General features: G+C 41.7%; 1 protein-coding gene across 7 annotated transcripts in view; it reads left to right on the top strand.

Moving 5' to 3' along the window:
* The first annotated feature begins 18544 nt into the window (after positions 1–18544).
* Positions 18545–20385, top strand: part of osbpl6 (oxysterol binding protein-like 6) — a 171089-nt gene continuing 169248 nt past the window's right edge. For 4 of the 7 annotated variants that reach the window (XM_043693527.2, XM_043693522.2, XM_087988988.1 and 1 more), the window contains exon 1: positions 18545–18691. The gene's annotated coding sequence lies outside the window, so the exon portion shown is untranslated. Of the gene's footprint in view, positions 18696–18980; positions 19002–20385 lie in introns of those variants that run through there. The other 3 variants (XM_087988986.1, XM_087988987.1, XM_043693526.2) reach the window with 2 other exon arrangements.

Raw genomic sequence — 20385 nt, 5'->3', positions numbered from 1 at the left:
ACTTCCGCCAAAACCTTGTGATTCACAAACATTTAAGAGGCATTTGGATGGGTATATGAATAGGAAGGGTTTGGAGGGATATGGGCCAGGTGCTGGCAGGTGGGAGTAGATTGGGTTGGGATATCTGGTCGGCATGGACAGGTTAGACCAAAGGTCTGTTTCCATGCTGTACATCTCTATGACTCTATGACATGCTAATTGTTGAAACTCAGTTGATACTTAATTTGAGGCAAACAACCCTGCTTTGATCAGAATTATTGGTGGGGTGAGCTGGGAAATTGTGTATTGAATGTTCAGATTTGCAGGTATTATCTATGAACACTTAAGATATTGAATGCAATTCTTATCCATTTTGTATTTAAGTAACCACTAGATGGCACTTAGTAGTATTTAGAATTATATTCAATACATGTTTACAGATTTATTTATCTATTCTTGTATAGAGGTTAGTATGGACACCTTCTAAACAACAAATTAAAGGTCTGTATTTGTTAAACTTTAATGTAGACTAGCACATCCTGGAGAGAGGCCAGTCGACGACCCCAGATCCAAGTTAGTCCCACTCCCTCAACTTTTCTTTATATCTCTACAATTCCTTTTCAAAAAGTTCATTCAATGCCATTTGAAGGTTACAACTGAATCAATAGCCACCTACCTATCAAGCAGTGCATTCCAAATGCTAACCAATCAATCAGTGCGTAAAACATCTTTAAACATTGCTATCTTCTACCCTTCTAGTCTCAAAGGAGAACAGCGCCAACTTCTCTATTCTATTCAGGAGAATAATCCCTGATTTGTGTTACCATTCTAACATCTCTGCTGTACCCTTTTCAAAACATTCACATTCTTACTAAATACTCATAACTGGATTCAGTAATCCAGTTGGCCAAACTAATGTTTTATAATGCTGAGCCTAACTTCCTTGTTTTTGTACTGAATGCTTTTATAAATCCTAAGTTTCCAATGCATTGTTAACCCTGCAACCATAAAATATTTGTGCACAAGAATCCCCTGTTGTTCTTGCCTCACCCTTTAAAATTGTACCACTTAGCTTGTCTTTTGTCACTTTTGCATTATCTCACACTCTGCCATGCTGAATTTCATCTGTCATGTGTCCACATATTCTATCAGGCTGTCCATGGCCTCATGAAGTCTATTGGTATTTTCCTCAATATTTACCATACTTGCAAGTTTTATGTCATTTGTAAGCTTTAAAAGTGCAAACCTATACCTCTAAATCCAAGTCATTAATGCATTTGAGAAAACCACGGTGGTCCTATTGACGAAAGCTTGGGAACTCTTCTGTATATCTCACTTAAGGCCTTCTGTGCTACAACACATTTCAGAAATGTATCTGCCAGGGAAGATGGTGAGGATGTTCAAAGTGCATGAAACGAGCTGCCAGAGGAGGTGGGTACAATTACAACATTTCAAAGACATCTGGATGTTTTCATAAATAGGAAGGTTTAGATGGATATGGGCCAAATGATGGCAAATGGGAATAGATTAGTTTAGGATATCTAGTCGCCAAGGAAGAGTTAGACTTGTTTCTGTGCTGTATGACTCTGACTTTAGGGTGAAATGGTTTCTCATACCTTGCACAATACAAAATTTTATCTGCCATAGTTGAGCAATATATCCTGCCCTGCACTATTGTCAAAAACAGCCGTTGAATCAGTTTGTAATTTTTTTCATATGAGTACACAACTAAATTTGTGTTCTTTATCATACAGTGGGTAGGGTGTTATCATGGACTTGTGACACATTGGCTACCATCCCTGTCTCTGAGTCATAAACTCTGTGTTCAAGTCTTATTCCAGAAATTGATGGCCAGAAGTGCATTCAAAATGTGGCTGAACAGGTAAATCTTTTCAACATAAGTCAGCGGCAGGCTATAAAAGTAGGTGAGAGCCATGTGATGGAAACAAAATCTGAGCTTTAACCACCATAATTAATTGCGCATGCTATCGTAGCAACTCAGTCTTGTTGGGTGATGGTTAGCTCAGATGGCTTAATAGTTGGCTTCAATCCAGTTAGTGCCGATGGTACAGAGTTTGATCCCCATGCTGCTGGGAGCTGTCTCCTTGCTCTACCTGTGGTGAACTGTAGATTGACCTGCCTTTGGGCAAAGGACTGGAAATGAAGGGTGGGGTTTGGTGTAGACATTCAGGACAGATGCAGCATATTATTTTGTCCATATAAAAGCCTCTGTTAGAAAACAGTGACTGACGATTGATGATATTGAGACTTTGAAAAGAGTGCAGAGAACTCCATGAAATGAATCCCTGTTTGAAGCATCTTGGTTATCAAGAAAGCTAAAAGAGCTGAACAACAGAGAAGCATAGATATTTGAGTTCAATTTAAATATGGTTTATAAGACAATGAAAATAAGAGATTTTGTTTAAGTGACAGTTTCCCCCTACTAAGAGGGTGGACCAGGTTCTCTAAATTGCAAAAGACAGATCTACATCACTGAGTTACATTGAGTGAACAGCAGAAAAACAAGCTATTTTCTGTTATACGTTGGTATTATGCTGCAGGTGATCATTCACTTCAGCATACTATATCAGCATATCTAGACTCAATATCAGACAGCTATTCTTTCCGAGGAAAACTATAGAGATCTGGAACAGACTGCGGTACAATTCACTGAATTCCTTGAAGCGAATTCTGAGCCTATTTCTGACTGAATTGATCTAAGTCAGAATGACTTGCTGACTAGTTTTAAACACCTAAGGGGATTGGAACAGAAATTTCACTGAAATTTAATTCTCAAATTGTCCAGGAATGTTGATTGGTTTCTCACCTCGAGATTATGTTACCTTAACAGAGGTAAAAGAGTGATACACAATATATCCCAATTGTGGGGTCAGGCAGGATGGGTTAGAGAATCTCTACTTCCCTGTTGCTGTTTGTGTAAATGGAACTATGTCGATGAATTCCATGCCGTCAGTAGCACATTTTTTAAATCGATCACAGAACTGTTAGATCATTCCAATCAATGATGTTGTGGTTTGTGTATTGCTGTCGGCAAGACTTTTTCCAATATATTAACCACTAGCCACACATTACTAAATGGGAATCGAAATGTGACTAAATTTGATTTTGAATTGGTAACTAAAAGTGAGTAATAGGCATTTTCTTTGGACATGTAATCTCAATAGTCAGTTAAACTGCAGGTTGGCACTGTCTTGAGCTCTAAATTGTCCTAAAAGTGTAAATAAGCTTTTGTGTATTGATATGAATTTATTTCCTGTAACAGTTAATAATAGCTGCATTTCAAGAAAGAGTTGGATAGAGCTCTTAAGGATAGTGGAATCAAGGGTTATGGGGATAAGGCAGGAACAGGATACTGATTGAGGATGATCAGCCATGATCATAATGAATGGTGGTGCTGGCTCGAAGGGCAGAATGGCCTACTCTTGCACCCATTATCTATTGTCTATAAAAATAGCTGGTGCAAAGTCCCACTGAATTTTTAATTTAAGAAGAAATTAACTGTATCACCATTCACATTTATTGACTAAGAGCTTTTCAAAGCAATCCACAGCCACTAACATCACTATTCATAACTCCAGACTACAATGTAATAATATATGTTTGTCATGGCAACTCAGTTTCCTGGTTGGGTGGAGGGGGGGTGGGGGGAAAATCAGCTGGATGGCTGGTTTGGATCAGATTGTTGTCAAAGCACAGGGTGTAAAACCTAGTTCTGGCTGGTTGCTTGTCAGCTCTTTTCAAATCATTAAAAACGATCATGCTGACATCTGGTTTGCAGCAGTATGCAGTATTCTCTATGTGCCTGTGTGGGCAGAAGTCAAACTCTGAAGGCGAAAGTTGAAAAAAATGCTGTTTCTTCACACACGAAAATAAATCAATACTGAATTGTAAAATGATATCCTTTTTTTAGGATAGTTTTGCACCCAAATATTCCCACAGTTAGGCTATTTTCTATTACAGGTGAAGCTTTTCTAGGAAGAGGACAAATCACTGACCTACTCTTAAGCTCTGTGCTTGAAGGCACATCCACCCCATAGCATCACAATCTCGACCAGAAGCAGGGTAAGAAGGCAGGTCTCACATTCATTCCAACCCACGCCAGGTTTGAATCTCGTACAGTTAGCACCAATTGAATCTCAAAAGGGAGTATGAATTGCTACACTTTTGTATATGTGCACTTTTATATATCATAGCTAAGAGTTATGAATAGTGATGTTAAAGGCTTCAGTTTGCTCCCCTTCACGTAGCTGACTAAGAATCTGTCCTGCAGTTAACATATGTTGGAAAGGTTACAAATTGGTACTCAACTCATTTGCCTGTGTTATAAACACTCTTTCTTTGGCCATCAAATCCTAGAGAAGAAAAAGAACTTAGAATATCTAGATTAGAGTGGTGCTGGAAAAGCACAGCAGATCAGGTAGCATCCGAGGAGCAGGAAAATCAATGTTTCAGGCAAAAGCCCTTCATCAGGATAGAGGCAGGGTGCCTGCAGAGTGGAGAGATAAATGAGAGGGGGGTGGGGGTGGGGAGAAAGTAGCATAGAGTACAATAGGTGAGTGGGCATGGGGATGGAGGTGATAGGTCAGAGAGGTGGGTGGGGGAAGGTAGAAAAGAGTACAATAAGCGAATGGAGGTGGGGATGAAGGTGATAGGTCAGAGAGGAGGGTGGAGTGGATAGGTGGAAAGGAAGATAGGCAGGTAGGACAGGTCATGAGGGTGGTGCTGAGCTGGAAGGCTTGAGCTGGGGTGAGGTGGGGGAAGGGGAAATGAGGAAACTGGTGAAATCCACATTGATGCCCTGGAGTTGAAGTGTTCCAAGGTGGAAGATGAGGCGTTCTTCCTCCAGGCATCGGGTGGTGAGGGAGCGGCGGTGAAGGAGGTCCAGGACCTGCATGTCCTCGGCAGAGTGGGAGGGGGAGTTGAAATGTTGGGCCACAGGGTGGTGGGGCTGATTGGTGCGGGTGTCCCAGAGATGTTCCCTGAAGCGCTCTGCTAGGAGGCATCCAGTCTCCTCAATGTAGAGGAGACCACATCGGGAGCAACGGATACAATAAATGATATTGGTGGATGTGCAGGTGAAACTTTGATGGATGTGGAAGGATCCTTTGAGGCCTTGGGAGGAGGTGAAGGAGGAGGTGTGGGTGCAGGTTTTGCAATTTCTGTGGTGGCAGGGGACGGTGCCAGGAAGGGAGGGTGGGTTGTTGGGGGGCGTGGACCTGACCAGGTAGTCACGGAAGGAAAGTGGAAATTGGTGGGGAGGGAAATATATCTCTGGTGATGGGTCCATTTGGAGGTGGCGGAAATGTCGTCGGATGATTTGGTTTATGCGAGGGTTGATAGGGTGGAAGGTGAGCACCAGGGGGGTTTTGGTTACGTTTGGAGGGATGGGGTTTGAGGGCAGAGGTGCGGGATGTGGATGAGATGCGCTGGAGGGTATCTTTAACCACGTGGGAAGGGAAATTGTGGTCTCTAAAGAAGGAGGCCATCTGGTGTGTTCTGTGGTGGAACTGGTCCTCCTGGTAACAGATGCGGCGGAGGCAGAGAAATTGGGAATACGGGATGGCATTTTTACAGGAGGTAGGATGGGAAGAGGTATAATCCAGGTAGCTGTGGGAGTCGGTGGGTTTGTAAAAAATGTCAGTGTCAAGTCGGTCATCAATAATGGAGATGGAGAGGTCCAGGAAGGGAATGGAGGTGTCAGAGATGGTCCAGGTGAATTTAAGGTCAGGGTGGAATGTATTGGTGAAGTTAATGAATTGCTCAACCTCCTTGCGGGAGCACGAGGGTGGCCCCAATGCAGTCATCAGTGTAGCGGAGGAAGAGGTGGGGAGTGGTGCCGGTGTAGAATATCTAGTCCAGAGTCAAGGACACTAGCCCACTACATTACAAAACCTTACTGATCTATACCTTCCTCAAATAACTTTCCTAAAACATACAAATGTATGCAACCTTTTTTTTAGCTGTATAGTTTGTCACTATTACAAAACATCAAAATGTTCTGCAAAAAAACATGAAATTTCACTAGTTGCTTTCATGAACTTTATCTGAGTCTACCCTGTCTTCGGGAGTAGAGTATGATGGTAAAAAGATCCTGCATTTGCATGCATTCTTTCACAAATTATTATAATGTAAGACCTATGGTAGCCAATGTGTGTACAGCAAGATCCCACAAACAGCAATGAAATAACTGACCTGAGCATCTGTTTAAGCATAAATGCTGACAGCACACAGGGAGACCATACCCTCTTCTTTGTGTCGTATTGTATAATCTTTTATGTCCAACTGAGAGGGCAGGCAGGGCTTCACTTTAATATTCATTCTACATTATAGAACTTCTTCAGTACTGCACAGAAGCGTTATCCTGGAATGTATGTTCAAGTGTGTGAAGTGGGGTATTGATCCTACATGGTTCTGACTCCAAGATGAGAGTGCCACAGCTGAGCCAAGCCTGAAACCCAGTCTTGGTCAATAAAAATTATAACCAGCCATAAGTATGATTGTAAAATATAGATAATGGGCAGCACGGTGGCACAGTGGTTAGCACTGCTGCCTCACAGCACCAGAGAGCTGGGTTCAATTCCCGCCTCAGGCAACTGTCTGTGTGGAGTTTGCATATTCTCCCCGTGTCTGCGTGGGTTTCCTCCGGGTGCTCCGGTTTCCTCCCACAGTCCAAAAATGTGCAGGTTAGGTGAATTGGCCATGCTAAATTGCCCGTAGTGTTAGGCGAAGGGGTAAATGTGGGGGAATGGGTCTGGGTGGGTTGCTCTTTGGAGGGTCAGTGTGGACTTGTTGGGCCGAAGGGCCTGTTTCCACACTGTAAGTAATCTAATATAGAAAATAGGTGCAGGATTAGGCCATTCTGCCCTCTGAGCCTAAACCTCCATTCAATATGATCATCGCTGATCATGCAATTTCAGTATCCTACTCCTGCTTTCACTCCATACCCTTTGATTGCTTTAGCTGCAAGGGCCTTGCCAAGCTCCATCTTGAATATATCTAATGCATTGTCCCCAACATCTTACTGTGGTAGAGAGTTCCACAGGTTCACAGCTCTCTGAGTGAAGAACTTCTTCCTCATCTCAGTCCTGAATAGCTTACCTCGTATTTTTAGACTGTGACCCCTAGTTCTGGACTCCTCTCACATCGGGAATATCTTCCCACATCTTGCCTGTACAACCCAGTCTATCCGGTCTTTCTTCATATGTCAGTCCTGCCATCCCAGGATGGCAGGACTGGTGAACATTTGCTGGACTTCCTCAATAGCAAGAATGTCCTTTCTCAGACTAGGAGACCAAAACTACTTACAATGGCCAAGGCATTGCCTCATCAAGACCCTGTGTAACTGCGCAAAACATCCCTATTCCTATACTCAAATCTTCTCACTCTGAAGACCAGTGTGCCATTAGCTATTGTCACATTCATGACAACCTTCAGCGGCTGTCCCACCATGACACCCAGGTACACCCCACCTTTTCCAAAACTGCCACCATTCAGATAATAATCTGTCTTCCTGTTTTTGCCACCAAAGTGGATAACCTCACATTTATTCACATTATATTGCATTTGCCAAGTATTTAGGTAAAAACAATGACTGCAGATGCTGGAAACCAGATTCTGGATTAGTGGTGCTGGAAGAGCACAGCAGTTCAGGCAGCATCTGAGGAGCAGTAAAATCGACGTTTCGGGCAAAAGCCCTTCATCAGGAATAAAGGCAGAGAGCCTGAAGGGTGGAGAGGTAAGCTAGAGGAGGGTGGGGGTGGGGAGAAAGTAGCATAGAGTACAATAGGTGAGTGGGGGAGGGGATGAAGGTGATAGGTCAGGGAGGAGGGTGGAGTGGATAGGTGGAAAAGAAGATAGGCAGGTAGGACAAGTCATGGGGACAGTGCTGAGCTGGAAGTTTGGAACTAGGGTGAAGTGGGGGAAGGGGAAATGAGGAAACTGGTGAAGTCCACATTGATGCCCTGGGGTTGAAGTGTTCCGAAACGGAAGATGAGGCGTTCTTCCTCGAGGCGTCTGGTGGTGAGGGAGCGGCGGTGAAGGAGGCCAGGACCTCCATGTCCTTGGCAGAGTGGGAGGGGGAGTTGAAATGTTGGGCCACAGGGCGGTGTGGTTGATTGGTGCGGGTGTCCCGGAGATGTTCCCTAAAGCGCTCTGCTAGGAGGCGTCCAGTCTCCCCGATGTAGAGGAGACCGCATCGGGAGCAACGGATATAATAAATGATATTGGTGGATGTGCAGGTAAAACTTTTATGGATGTGGAAGGCTCCTTTAGGGCCTTGGATGGAGGTGAGGGAGGAGGTGTGGGCACAGGTTTTGCAATTCCTGCGGTGGCAGGGGAAGGTGCCAGGATGGGAGGGTGGATTGTAGGGGGGCGTGGACCTGACCAGGTAGTCACGGAGGGAACGGTCTTTGCGGAATGCGGAAAGGGGTGGTGAGGGGAATATATCCCTGATGGTGGGGTCTGTTTGGAGGTGGCGGAAATGTCAGCGGATGATTTGGTTTATGCAAAGGTTGGTAGGGTGGAAGGTGAGCACCAGGGGTGTTCTGTCCTTGTTACGGTTGGAGGGGTGGGGTCTGAGGGCAGAGGTGCGGATGTGGACGAGATGCGTTGGAGGGCATCTTTAACCACGTGGTAAGGGAAATTGCGGTCTCTAAAGAAGGAGGCTATCTGGTGTGTTCTGTGGTGGAACTGGTCCTCCTGGGAGCAGATACGGCGGAGGCGGAGGAATTGGGAATATGGGATGGCATTTTTGCAGGAGGTAGGGTGGGAAGAGGTGTAATCCAGGTAGCTGTGGGAATCGGTGGGTTTGTAAAAAATGTCAGTGTCAAGTCGGTCGTCATTAATGGAGATGGAGAAGTCCAGGAAGGGGAGGGAAGTGTCAGAGATGGTCCAGGTAAATTTAAGTTCAGGGTGGAATGTGTTGGTGAAGTTGATGAATTGCTCAACCTCCTAGCAGGAGCACAAGGTGGCGCCAATGCAGTCATCAATGTAGCGGAGGAAGAGGTGGGGAGTGGTGCCGGTGTAATTACGGAAGATCGACTGTTCTACGTAGCCAACAAAGAGACAGGCATAGCTGGGACCCATATGTGTGCCCATGGCTACCCCTTTGGTCTGGAGGAAGTGGGAGGATTCGAAGGAGATTGGCCACTCAGCCAGTCTGTCCAAGTCACCTTGCAGCCTCTTAGCATCATCCTCACAGCACACACTGCCACCCAGCTTCGCGTCATCAAAAATTTGGAGATATTGGATTCAATTCCTTCATCCAAATCATTAATGTATATCATGAACAGCTGGGGTCCCAGTGCTGTGGCACCTCACTCGTCACTGCCTGCCACTCTGAAAAGAACCCGTTTATTCCAACTGTCTGCTTCCTGTCTGCCAACCAGTACCCTTTCCATGGAGAAAGTGAGGACTGCAGATGCTGAAGAGTCAGAGTTGAAAAGTGTGGCGCTGGGAAAACGCAGCAGGTCAAGCAGTATCTGAGAAGTGAGAGAGTCAAGTTTCAGGCATTAGCCTGTTTATTGATGAAGGAATTATACCGAAATGTTGATTCTCCTGCTCCTCAGGTGCTGCCTGACATAATGTACTTTCCCAGTGCCACACTTTTCAATTTAGTTCTCTATCCATGTCAATACATTACCTCTAATATCATCAGCTTTAATTTTCTTTATTAATCTCTTATGTGGAACTTTGCCAAAAGCCTTTTGTAAGTCTGGATACACAACGTCCACTGATTCACCCTTATCCACTCTACTGGTCACATCCGCAAAAAATTCCAAAAGATTTGTCAAGTATATTTCACTTTAGTGAATCCATGCTGACTTGGACCAATTCTGTCATTGCTTTCCAAATGCTCAGTTATTACATCCTTAATAATTAACTCCAGCATTTTTCCCCATCACCGATGTGGAGCTAATCATCCTATAATTTCCAGTTTTCTCTTTCCTTTTTTAAAAAGTGGGATTACACTAGCTACCCTACAGTCCATTGGAACCCTTCCAGAATCTGTAGAATGCTGGGAAATGATCACCAGCGTGTCTTCTATTTCCAGGGTCACTTCCTAAGTAGTCTGGGATGCAGAGCGTCAGGCCCTGAGAACTTACCTGGTTTTAATCCCATCAATTTCTCCAATACTATTTCCTGACTGACAAGGATTTCCTTCTGCTCCTCCTTCATGCTTGACCCTCTGTCCCCTGGCACTTGCAGAAGAATATTTGTGCCCTCCTTAGTAAAGACAGATCTAAAGTATTTTTTCAACAGGTTTGCCATCACAACATTGGTTGAACATTGCCATTGATTTCAATTTTAAAAATGCCTTTCATAGAGACACAATAGAAATAATTACATTTCATATACATATATTTATACAAACACCTATTATCATTCAATAATTAATGAAGTGAAGAACTCACAACAACCAAAACACACTTGCACACTTTAACTCTGTATGCCCAACCCTTGTCCATCAAGCAGAGTGTTAGTCAAAGACCTGATCAAATCAGGAGCAGGCATGTTTGAGCACTGCCAGTTAATGGTCACACAAGAACCTTATCCTACTGCTGCAGCTATACCACTCAAACTTTGTTTCCAAGTTTCCAGCAGTCACCAGTCCTGAGTCTACTCTGAGGACAATCTTCTGATTAACATTGAGTCCACGGATTTCCAAACATGGTGGTGGAATGGTTACCGGTGACCACTTGGACAGTGTATAAGGCCACTGCCACGGACATTAGATTTAACTTTTGGTTTGTCATCATTTTACTTACAAATGTGTAAGAAAGATTGAAGTGCACGTGCGTGCTCAAATATAAGTACAAAGATCACATACTCAGTGACTATGTCAATTATTCATTTTGTATTTTTTATTATTTTAACCAAAATGCTGGCATTGCTAGCTAGATTTTGCCCATCCCTAATTACCCCATGGCAGGTGGTTGTGGGTCATCTTTTTGAACTGCTGCAGTCTATGTGATGTAGCTACATCCACAGTGCTGTTAGGAAATGTACTCCAGGATTTTGTCCCAGGAACAGTGAAAGTACAAGGATGTAGTTCAAAGACAGGAGGGAGGTGATGGCCTATTAATAGACTATTAATCCAGCGACACAGGTAATGTTCTGGGGTCCCAGGTTTGAATTCCGCCATGGCAAGGAAAACCTGGAATAGAGGTGACCACAAAGCAATAACTGTTTGTCAGGAGAAAAACTCAAAAAGCAGTTGGAGATAGAATGTCATTCAAGAAAAAGAACTTATATTTATATAGCTCTTTTCAAGATTGTAAGATATCCTAAAGCAATTAGAGCCAGTCAGCTGAGCCTGACATCAGGCGGGAATGGTATCTATATTGACCATTGCCTGCTGCAAACCCACTGCCAATTATCATCTCCCGCCCCATGGAAAATATAGTGCAGAACAACTTTGGAACCATTAACAACTGTTGTAACAGAGGGAAATGCAGCAGCAAATTTGTACATAGCAATATTAGTGCCTATTGTAAAAATAGCAGCAAGCAACAAGTATGTATATGCCTGGAAAGCTTTCCTCCGGCAGTGTTTTTCATTGATTTTGCAGGAGTTTTGCCTGAATGCATTTTGAGCTGATTTAAAGAAGGGCACTGGCATTTGTTCGACGTTTCTCCCATTGAATTAGAAAAAATGCAACTTAGTCACTGCTCGTGTAATTTCCCTAGCACTCTTCAGTGTCACTGATACATAGTCCAGGTATCACTGCAGTACGGCAGTGTGTGGTGATGACAAGTGCTTTTATTTTATTTTATTAAACAATTACAAAAGAGGTTACAGAAAAACAGTTAACATTTACAGCTGTATACAACAGCAATTTTACAAGGGAGAGGAGCAGCAAAGCTAGGCCCCAAACCCTACCGTTCAACCAGTTTATAGGGAGATGAGGACAAACCTCAAATCCCAGTTTCAAATATGAAAAGACAGCAACAATGACATTTATACATAAGACAATCCTGTTACATAAAAATGTGCAGACAATACAGACCCAGCAAGCCCCCGTCCCTCCCACCTTCCGGCCACTCTAAGGCAGCCCGCCCCGACACACCTTCCGGCTCTTGGTCCACCCCATGCCCCTTCCAGTTCTTGGTCCGCCCTGACACACCTTCCGACCACCTCTAGGACAGACAAATGCAGTATATGCTGGTGCCTTTGTTGATTTGCAAAAGTCTTTATGTTGTCAAGTATTTGCTATTGTAGCGGTAGAAGACTGAGCTGGTCATTGGTGTTGGAGGTCCTTGTCAACTGGGGCCTTTTCGGAGAGGTGGCCTTCAAGGTATGGGTGTTGCTCAACATATTACAGAGTCTCTCCTTCAATAAAAATGGGAGGTTGATATTCAATTGACCAGGTCTGGATTTATACATGAAGTTTGTTTTGGCAACATTCAAGGACAAGCTGAGTCTTTTGTGCACAGATTTGACAAGATCAAGTGTGGCTGCAGATGGACAGTGATACCGCAGTCATTCATGTATTGTTGGTCATTTATATCAATGATAGTCAGTTGCGTTTTAGCATGAGGTGACTGAGGTTAAAGTGTTTTTCATCTAGGTGGTATTTTTATACATACCAGAATGTCAGTTAGATTGTAAATATTTTGGGGTGTATAACACAGCGTTGTTTGACACAAGTCCAGATTTTGAAGGCATCTCTCCCACATCTCCCAGATGCAACTTTTTATTATTCTTTCATGGGACATGGATGTCATTGGCTGGTCAGCATTTATTGCCCATCCATAGTGGTCCTTGAGAAGATAGTGATGAGCTGCCTTCTTGAACTATTGCAGTCCATATAGTGTAATTAGATCCACAATACCATTGGGAAGGGAATTCATTATGAATCAGTTTCAGGAAAGTGATGATGTTTCTTGACAAATCCCTGGAGAATAATCCATTGAGCCTTGTAATTACTGAATCAAATGTTTTCGTTAGGTCAATAGATGGATTGAGGAATTCCTGGTGGTATTGTTGATATTTTTCATTGTATTATATAGTATCTTTAATCTAGTGAAACATTTCAATTCATTTCATTGGAGCATAATCAAACAAAATTTGGCACAAAGTCACCTAGGGAAATATTAAGACAGATGGCTGAAAACTTGGTCAGATCAGATGTTTTATGAATGTCTTACAGGACAAATGTAGAGGCAGAGAGGTGGCAAGGTAGAGCCAGGCATTTCAGAACTTAGGGTCGAAGCAACTAAAGGTATTGTTTCTGCATGGAGTGATTATAATTGGGAATGTTTAAGATACTTGAATTGGAGGAGTGCAGGTATCTCAGAGGATTGTTGGGCTGGAGAAGATTATAGAAATAAGGAGGACCAATGCCAACTGGGAATTGAAAACAAGGATGAGAATTTCCAAATTCAGCCACAGCTCAACTCAGAGCACTTAAGTCAGAAAGCACAGAATAAGTGGAAGAAGAGAGTTAGAATATAAACAAGAGAAATTTGGTTATGCACTAGTTATGAAAAATAGAAATGGAAGATTAGCCAGGAGTGCATTGGAGTAGTCAAACTGAAAGATAGCAAAGGTTTGGATAAGTGTTTCAGCAACAGAGGAATGGAATGGGGTCGAGTCAGGTGATTAACCTGTAGCTACATAAGTGTAAATAAATGGTCTGAGTAATGGTATGAATGTGTAGTCAGAAGCTGATCTCAGAGTCAAACATGACATCAGAGTTGCAAAAAGTATCGTTCAGCCTCAGAAAGTTTCCACCTCATTGCTGAACATAAATTTCTCCTGTTCTTATCTCCTGCATGCATTCAATGGACTTGCAGGTTAGTATCAACCCTTTTGGTCACATTATGAACGTACATTCCTCAGCTATCATGTCCTGGAGTAGGATTTGAACCTACAGCTTCTGGCTCAGAAGCAAAGACATGACCCACTGCACCACAACACCTCCACATGAATTGCAACCTGCAGAGATTTGGGGATGCAGTACCCATGGCCTTCATTAATATGTATTGAAATTAGTTGCATGAGATATCTGGATAGAAATACCTCATTCATGAATTTATTTATATTATTTTTGAGGTAAAGAAAACACATTGTAAAGCAACATAAATATCATGAAAACTGATATAAGTTCTCATTCATCAACAAAGACTGAGTATCTTCTCTATAATATTTTCTCTTATTGGAAATGTTTGATTTATCTCTTCAATTGTGCCTCAAACTTTTCTCTCCATACTGTGGCAATATCTGTCATGCCTCCTCCTTCCACCCACCCACCCACCCCTCACTACTTTCTTTTAACCTCTTAAAAACTGATGCAAAGTCTTTAAAAAATATTTTACCTCCTCCAATAAATATAAATTAGCATTATGAATCAGGTAATAGTTAATCACACTTTGACATGGAGAATAACATGGAGACCCTTAACTGTTCAAATCAACATTTTAATGCGAAATTGTTCCTTTCATTGTCTCTTCCAATTACCTTTCTTACTATAATTCCATTTTTGAGATTTTAGATTGCACAAGGGATGTACTAAGGGATTTTTTTTTAACTTTTGGGAGAGACTGTCTTGTGAGAAATGGTAAACCAAGGATCTGTTTCTCTCTTGGAGTTCATGCAAGATCCCGTGCACTACTTTGAAGAATAACAAAGGACTTATCCCAGGGATCCCAGCCCTTGTTTATCTCTCAAACAGCATCACTTAAAATGGATTATCTGATAATTATCTCATCATTGTTTGTGGGTCCTTGCTTTCTGCACATTGGTTTTTGTGTTGTCTGCTTTGCAATAATGACTATATTTCATAACAACTTTGTTGCCTGTTAAGTGCTTTAGGACATGAAAATGTTGTTTGTTCCTTAGTTGCCCTGAGAAGCTGGTGGGCTCCTTAAACTGTTGCAACCCTTTCAAACTTCTGCTTCCATGATCCCATTGGAATTTGACATGGCCAATAGGGAATGTCAGTATGCGTCCTTTGGAAATGCTGGATAATTCAATAATTCCTGAAACCAATAAGAACATAGTAACAGAAGTATGCCATTTAGTTCCTTGAACTGTTTTTACCATTCAGTGAGGTTATATGGCTGAACTGTTATCTATCAGCACATACTTGTCTTTAAGCCATGTCTCTCAATTCTAGGTGTTAGCAAAAATTTATTAACCTCAGACCTAATATTAGCAATTTATCTAGCATCAAATGTCATTTCAGAAGAGAGTTCCAAATTTCTATAGGTCCTTACTGGTGGATGCGTTTCCCAATTCCACTCTTGAAAGGCCTGGCTTCAATTTTCGAATGAGACTCCCAAACTGTAGGAGTTGAGACATTATGTTGCATTTGTACAGGATGTTGGTTAGGCCATTTTTAGAAGACTGGAGGGGAGTTCAAAACTACAAGGCATATTTATAAGGTGAGAAGAGAAAAATTTAAATGGAACCTGAGGGGCAACCTTTTCACATAGAGGATGGTTCATGTATGGAATGAATTGCCAAAGGAATTGGTGGATGTAGGTACAGTTACAACATTTAAAAGACATTTGGACAAGTACATGAATAGGAAAGTTTTAGAAGGACATGGGCCAAATGCAGGCAAATGAGAGTAGTTTACTTTGGGAAATTTGGTCAGCATGGACAAGTTGGATCAAAGGGCCTGTTTCCGTGCTGTGTGACTCTGTGACTCCTGTACCAGCGGTAAAGATTCTTTCTACTTACAATACTCGTACCTCTTTTTTATCTTGAACACTTAAATAAAATCACCTTATAAACTTCTAAATTTCAATCTAGTTGTGCAACCTCCCCATGTATTTTAACATTTGGATTCCAGGTATAATTCTGGTAACTGTACACTACACTGTCCTTAAGGTCAATATATACTAACTAAAATGCTGTGCCCATTTTACTTTAAGTACTTCATATGTGGTCTAACTAGGTCTTTGTATAGATGTAGCATAACTACTACGTCCTAAATTTATGAATGAAAAGGATAGCATTCCATTACCTTTTTTTTTAAATTTCCCTGTACCTGCTAACAGCAGTTCAATGATCTTATGAACTTAGACCCCCAGATTCTTGCAAACCACCATTGGTCGACTCCTGCCAATTATCTGCCCAGTTTGTAATTTCCTGACCAAATCAATAAATTTCCAACAATTACATGGGCTTCAACTTTAACAGTCTGTTATGTGGAACTATGTACAATGATTTCTAGAAGTCCATATAAAAACTATCTATAGACTTTTCACTGTTAACTTCTTTATTCACCTCTTCAAAGAATTCAGTCAAATTCCTCAGGTATGACTTGATGCCTGAAAAATCTATGTTGGTTCCCCTGGATCAGACAAATATTTTTCAAGTTATTCTCTCAATCTATCCTTAATAGTCGACTCATTATTAATTTCCTGCTAACTGATATTGGAGATTGAGTCAGTGTTTGGGGGCTGTAAGTGGTCTGGGGTATAGGTGTAATTCAGGGCATGTGAAGTAAGTATGTGATCTGTTTAATAGCAACTAAAGAGTTAAATAATGTATTTAAATGGAGTCTTTGTTGGTTCCAGGCACTGAGGAATTGCCTAATGGAAAATTTAATTTTCTGGGCAATTCTTTCAGAGTGCACCATGATGGGGATTCTGTAGGGTCCTCGTGTGCATTCCTATCTAGATTGAAAGAATGATTGTCTCACTAATGGAAAATCAGTGTGAATGGTTCGAAAACTGACAAAGGTAAGAAAATAAAACAACAGTCAGAAATTGTGCACTGGGTGTGAGAGATAAAGAGAAAAGTAAAAGATAGGTGGAGTTGTGGACAGTGAGGAGGGCTGTTGTCGGCTGCAGAGGGACTTAGATATGATGCAGAGCTGGGCTGAGGAGTGGCAGATGGAGTTCAACCCTGCCAAGTGTGAGGTTGTCCATTTTGGAAGAACAAATAAGAATGCGGAATACAGGGTTAATGGTAGGGTTCTTAGTCAGGTGGAGGAACAGAGGGATCTTGGGATCTATGTACATAGATCTTTGAAGGTTGCCACTCAGGTGGATAGAGTTTGTAAGAAGGCCTATGGAGTATTATCGTTCATTAGCAGAGGGATTGAATTCAAGAGTCGTGAAGTGATGTTGAAGCTGTACAGGACTTTGGTTAGGCCACAGTTGGAGTACTGTGTGCAGTTCTGGTCGCCTCACTTTAGGAAAGATGTGGAAGCTTTGGAGAGGGTGCAGAGAAGATTTACCAGGATGTTGCCTGGAATGGAGAGGAAGTCGTACGAGGATAGGTTGAGAGTTCTCGGCCTTTTCTCGTTGGAACGGCGAAGGATGAGGGGTGACTTGATAGAGGTTTATAAGATGATCAGAGGAATAGATAGAGTAGACAGTCAGAAACTTTTTCCCCGGGTACAACAGAGTGTTACAAGGGGACATAAATTTAAGGTGAAGGGTGGAAGGTATAGGGGAGATGTCAGGGGTGGTTTCTTTACCCAGAGAGTGGTGGGGGCATGGAATGCGCTGCCCGTGGGAGTGGTAGAGTTGGAATCATTGGCGACCTTTAAGCGGCATTTGGATAGGTACATGGATGGGTACTTAATCTAGGTTAGAAGTTCGGCACAACATCGTGGGCCGAAGGGCCTGTTCTGTGCTGTATTGTTCTATGTTCTATGTTCTATGTAGTATTATAAAACTGTGCGAGAGAGAAACATAGAATCATGAAATTAGAGAACTATTTTCGTGCAGGAGGGGGCCCTTCAGTCCTTTATGCCTGGCGTGGTTCTATTATCTAGTGCCAATCTACTGCCTTTTCCTCACAGTCCTGCAGGCCATTACTATTCAAATGCCTCAATTGAACCTACCTCCTCCACATTTCCAGGCATTGCATTCTATACCTAACAACTCACTGTGAAAAAGATTTTTTCTCACATCACCCTCGTTTGCATATTCCTTTAAATTTGTGCCCACTTGTTCATGTTTCTTGAACAAATGAAAACAGTTTCTCCCTATCTATTCTGTCCAGCCTGCTCATCACTTTGAAAGCCTCTATCAGATTGCCTCTCAACCTTCTTCACCTCTAGGAGAACAGATCTAAATTCTTCAATCTATTCCACATAACTGAAATTCCTTATACCTGGAACCATTCCAGTAAATTGCTTCAGCATCTCTTCACTGAACTAATTTTTTCCTTTAACATCACACCCACAACTGGACACAGTTCTCCTCCTTGCTCTTGAACTCTATGCCCCATTAATAAAACCAAGGACACTGTACACTTTATTTACTGCTCTCTGTCACCTGTTTTGTCACCTTCAATGCATATATACATCTTCTGCTCCTGCACCCTGAGCAGACCTGGATAGAATACTATATGAGAACTCTTTCTACTTAATTTTTAACGATTTTTAATGACAACCGACAAAACTCATCAGATCTGAGATGTAGCGTGTCCAACAGTCCGGTCCAGTGAAATCCACTCCGCTGTAATGAAGCTGAGTGCAGTTCGATCCGATATGATGAAATCCAGTTCGGTGGTGCTTGCCTGCTTCAGGCCTTTGCACTCACTGCAGGGAGGAGCAGGTGGGTGGGTTGCAGCACATCGAAGCTCGCTCATAGTACGGAGGTACGAGACAATTGACAGGCGTTTTCGCTTAGAGAAAATTAGAAGCCGGGTAAAGGTAGCGTGTCTTCAACTAAACCGTGTGCTGCCTTCGAGAAGGAGCAACATTTATCCCAGTGACTGTATGGTAGGTAAGCTTGTATTCTACTGGAGCGGGTGAGGTTTCCACAATGTGTTGTGTGTGGCCTGTATTGCTTCGTACACCGGTATTTAATCGCTAGTTGTCATTGCAAACTTAATGGCTATTGTTCGACTGATGCAAAGACAGATTGTCTGCTGGAAAGTTTCCGTCCACGCTATGTAAAGCCGCAGAGCAAGGTGAATGTAAAGGTTACGACAGACTGCAACCAGGATGCTAGATACAGCAAAACCGAGAAAGGAGCAGTGACAGCATTGCAGATACAGTAAAGACAGGTTACAAGCGAATACTTTGGAGGGTAAGAGACTAGCATCATGGTGAATGTAAGTGGTGTGCTATGTATTCCGATACAATGCATCATCTAGCCACTGAGGTGCTTTTTCATGTGTGAACTATTTTTTACTGAACGTAAAATCATTGCAAACCTTAAACATATTATTCAGTGTGAACGACAATATTTAGATATTGTTAAGTGTGCTAAAGGTGGAGATATAATGTACATGTTAAACATATTTTCAAATTTCTGGGAAATAAACGTTTTTAAATTTGAAAGACATCCTTTGGTATTGCATAGCTTGACTTTTTTGTTTCTTTATATTGTCCCTCTTAGAATGGAAGAGAAGTCAAATTTCACACATCAGGAAGGTGTATTATACCAAGTGATGACATTACGTTCAAACTTGGATATGAATAAACATTTTATCTGAACTCTCAAATTAGATTCTCTTGCTTAATCCAGGTGTTTTAGAATGCACTTATTTGAAATATTAGCCAATCAGTGATTTCAATATGGTGATATTATGTAAAATAATGTTTTGTTTGCTGAAGGTGAACTAAAAAATCCATTGCTTTGAAATAATTATTCATGAACATAATTATGCTGTTTAAGGCTGTTTTCTTAAAATGTATCTTTATGCAGTTAAACATAATATTATAAAGAAAACAATTGGTATTATATGAATACATCTATGGATAATAGTTGAACAAATATTTCTATTGCATACTTTGAGTTAATCATCTGTGGAATTGATCACAAGTAATCCAGGACTTGCTGTACAATTTCTAATGACTATCACATTCTCATGCTACCCAAATATGCCAAAAATTCTCAATGCTGTAGTGCAGCTAATTTGCTGAAACAGCACACATATGTAGTGGTATTCTGTGGGGGTTTGTTTTGGGCCAATGTTTTTTTTCCCAATTTTATATGTTGAGGTCCTAAACTTGGGTATAAACATCCTAAATACAAAATTTACACATGACACGAAACTCAGAAGTATAGGGTTTTTTTTCATTCACAGATGTGGACATTGCTAACTAGGCCATTTATTTATTGTCAGAGGGCTATTAAGAATCAACCACATTACTGTGGGTCTGGAGTCATGTAAGGTTACCAATTTCCTTCCCTAAAGGAAATGAGTGAACCAGATGGGTTTTTTTTTCTGACAATCGACAGTGGTTTCATGGTTATCATTCAACTCTTAATTCCAGATTTTAAAAATTAAATTCAAATGGTAGGACTTAAACCTGGGTCACCTAATTTTGTTTTTGTTTAATAGTCTGACAATAATACCTCTATGCCATTCGACTCTTCGTGAAGGGATAGTAATAGACTTCAAGTTTGATGAAATGGACAGACAAATGGTAGATAAAGCTTAATGCAGCAAAGCTTTAATCAATAC

This window comes from Chiloscyllium plagiosum, unplaced genomic scaffold (assembly GCF_037043375.1).
Source record: "Chiloscyllium plagiosum isolate Xiang-an unplaced genomic scaffold, Cpla_swu_hap1 HiC_scaffold_7, whole genome shotgun sequence".
NCBI classification, from domain to species: domain Eukaryota; kingdom Metazoa; phylum Chordata; class Chondrichthyes; order Orectolobiformes; family Hemiscylliidae; genus Chiloscyllium; species Chiloscyllium plagiosum.
The sequence above is the reverse complement of the archived record's forward strand: the minus strand, read 5'-3'. Positions and strand labels throughout refer to the sequence as shown.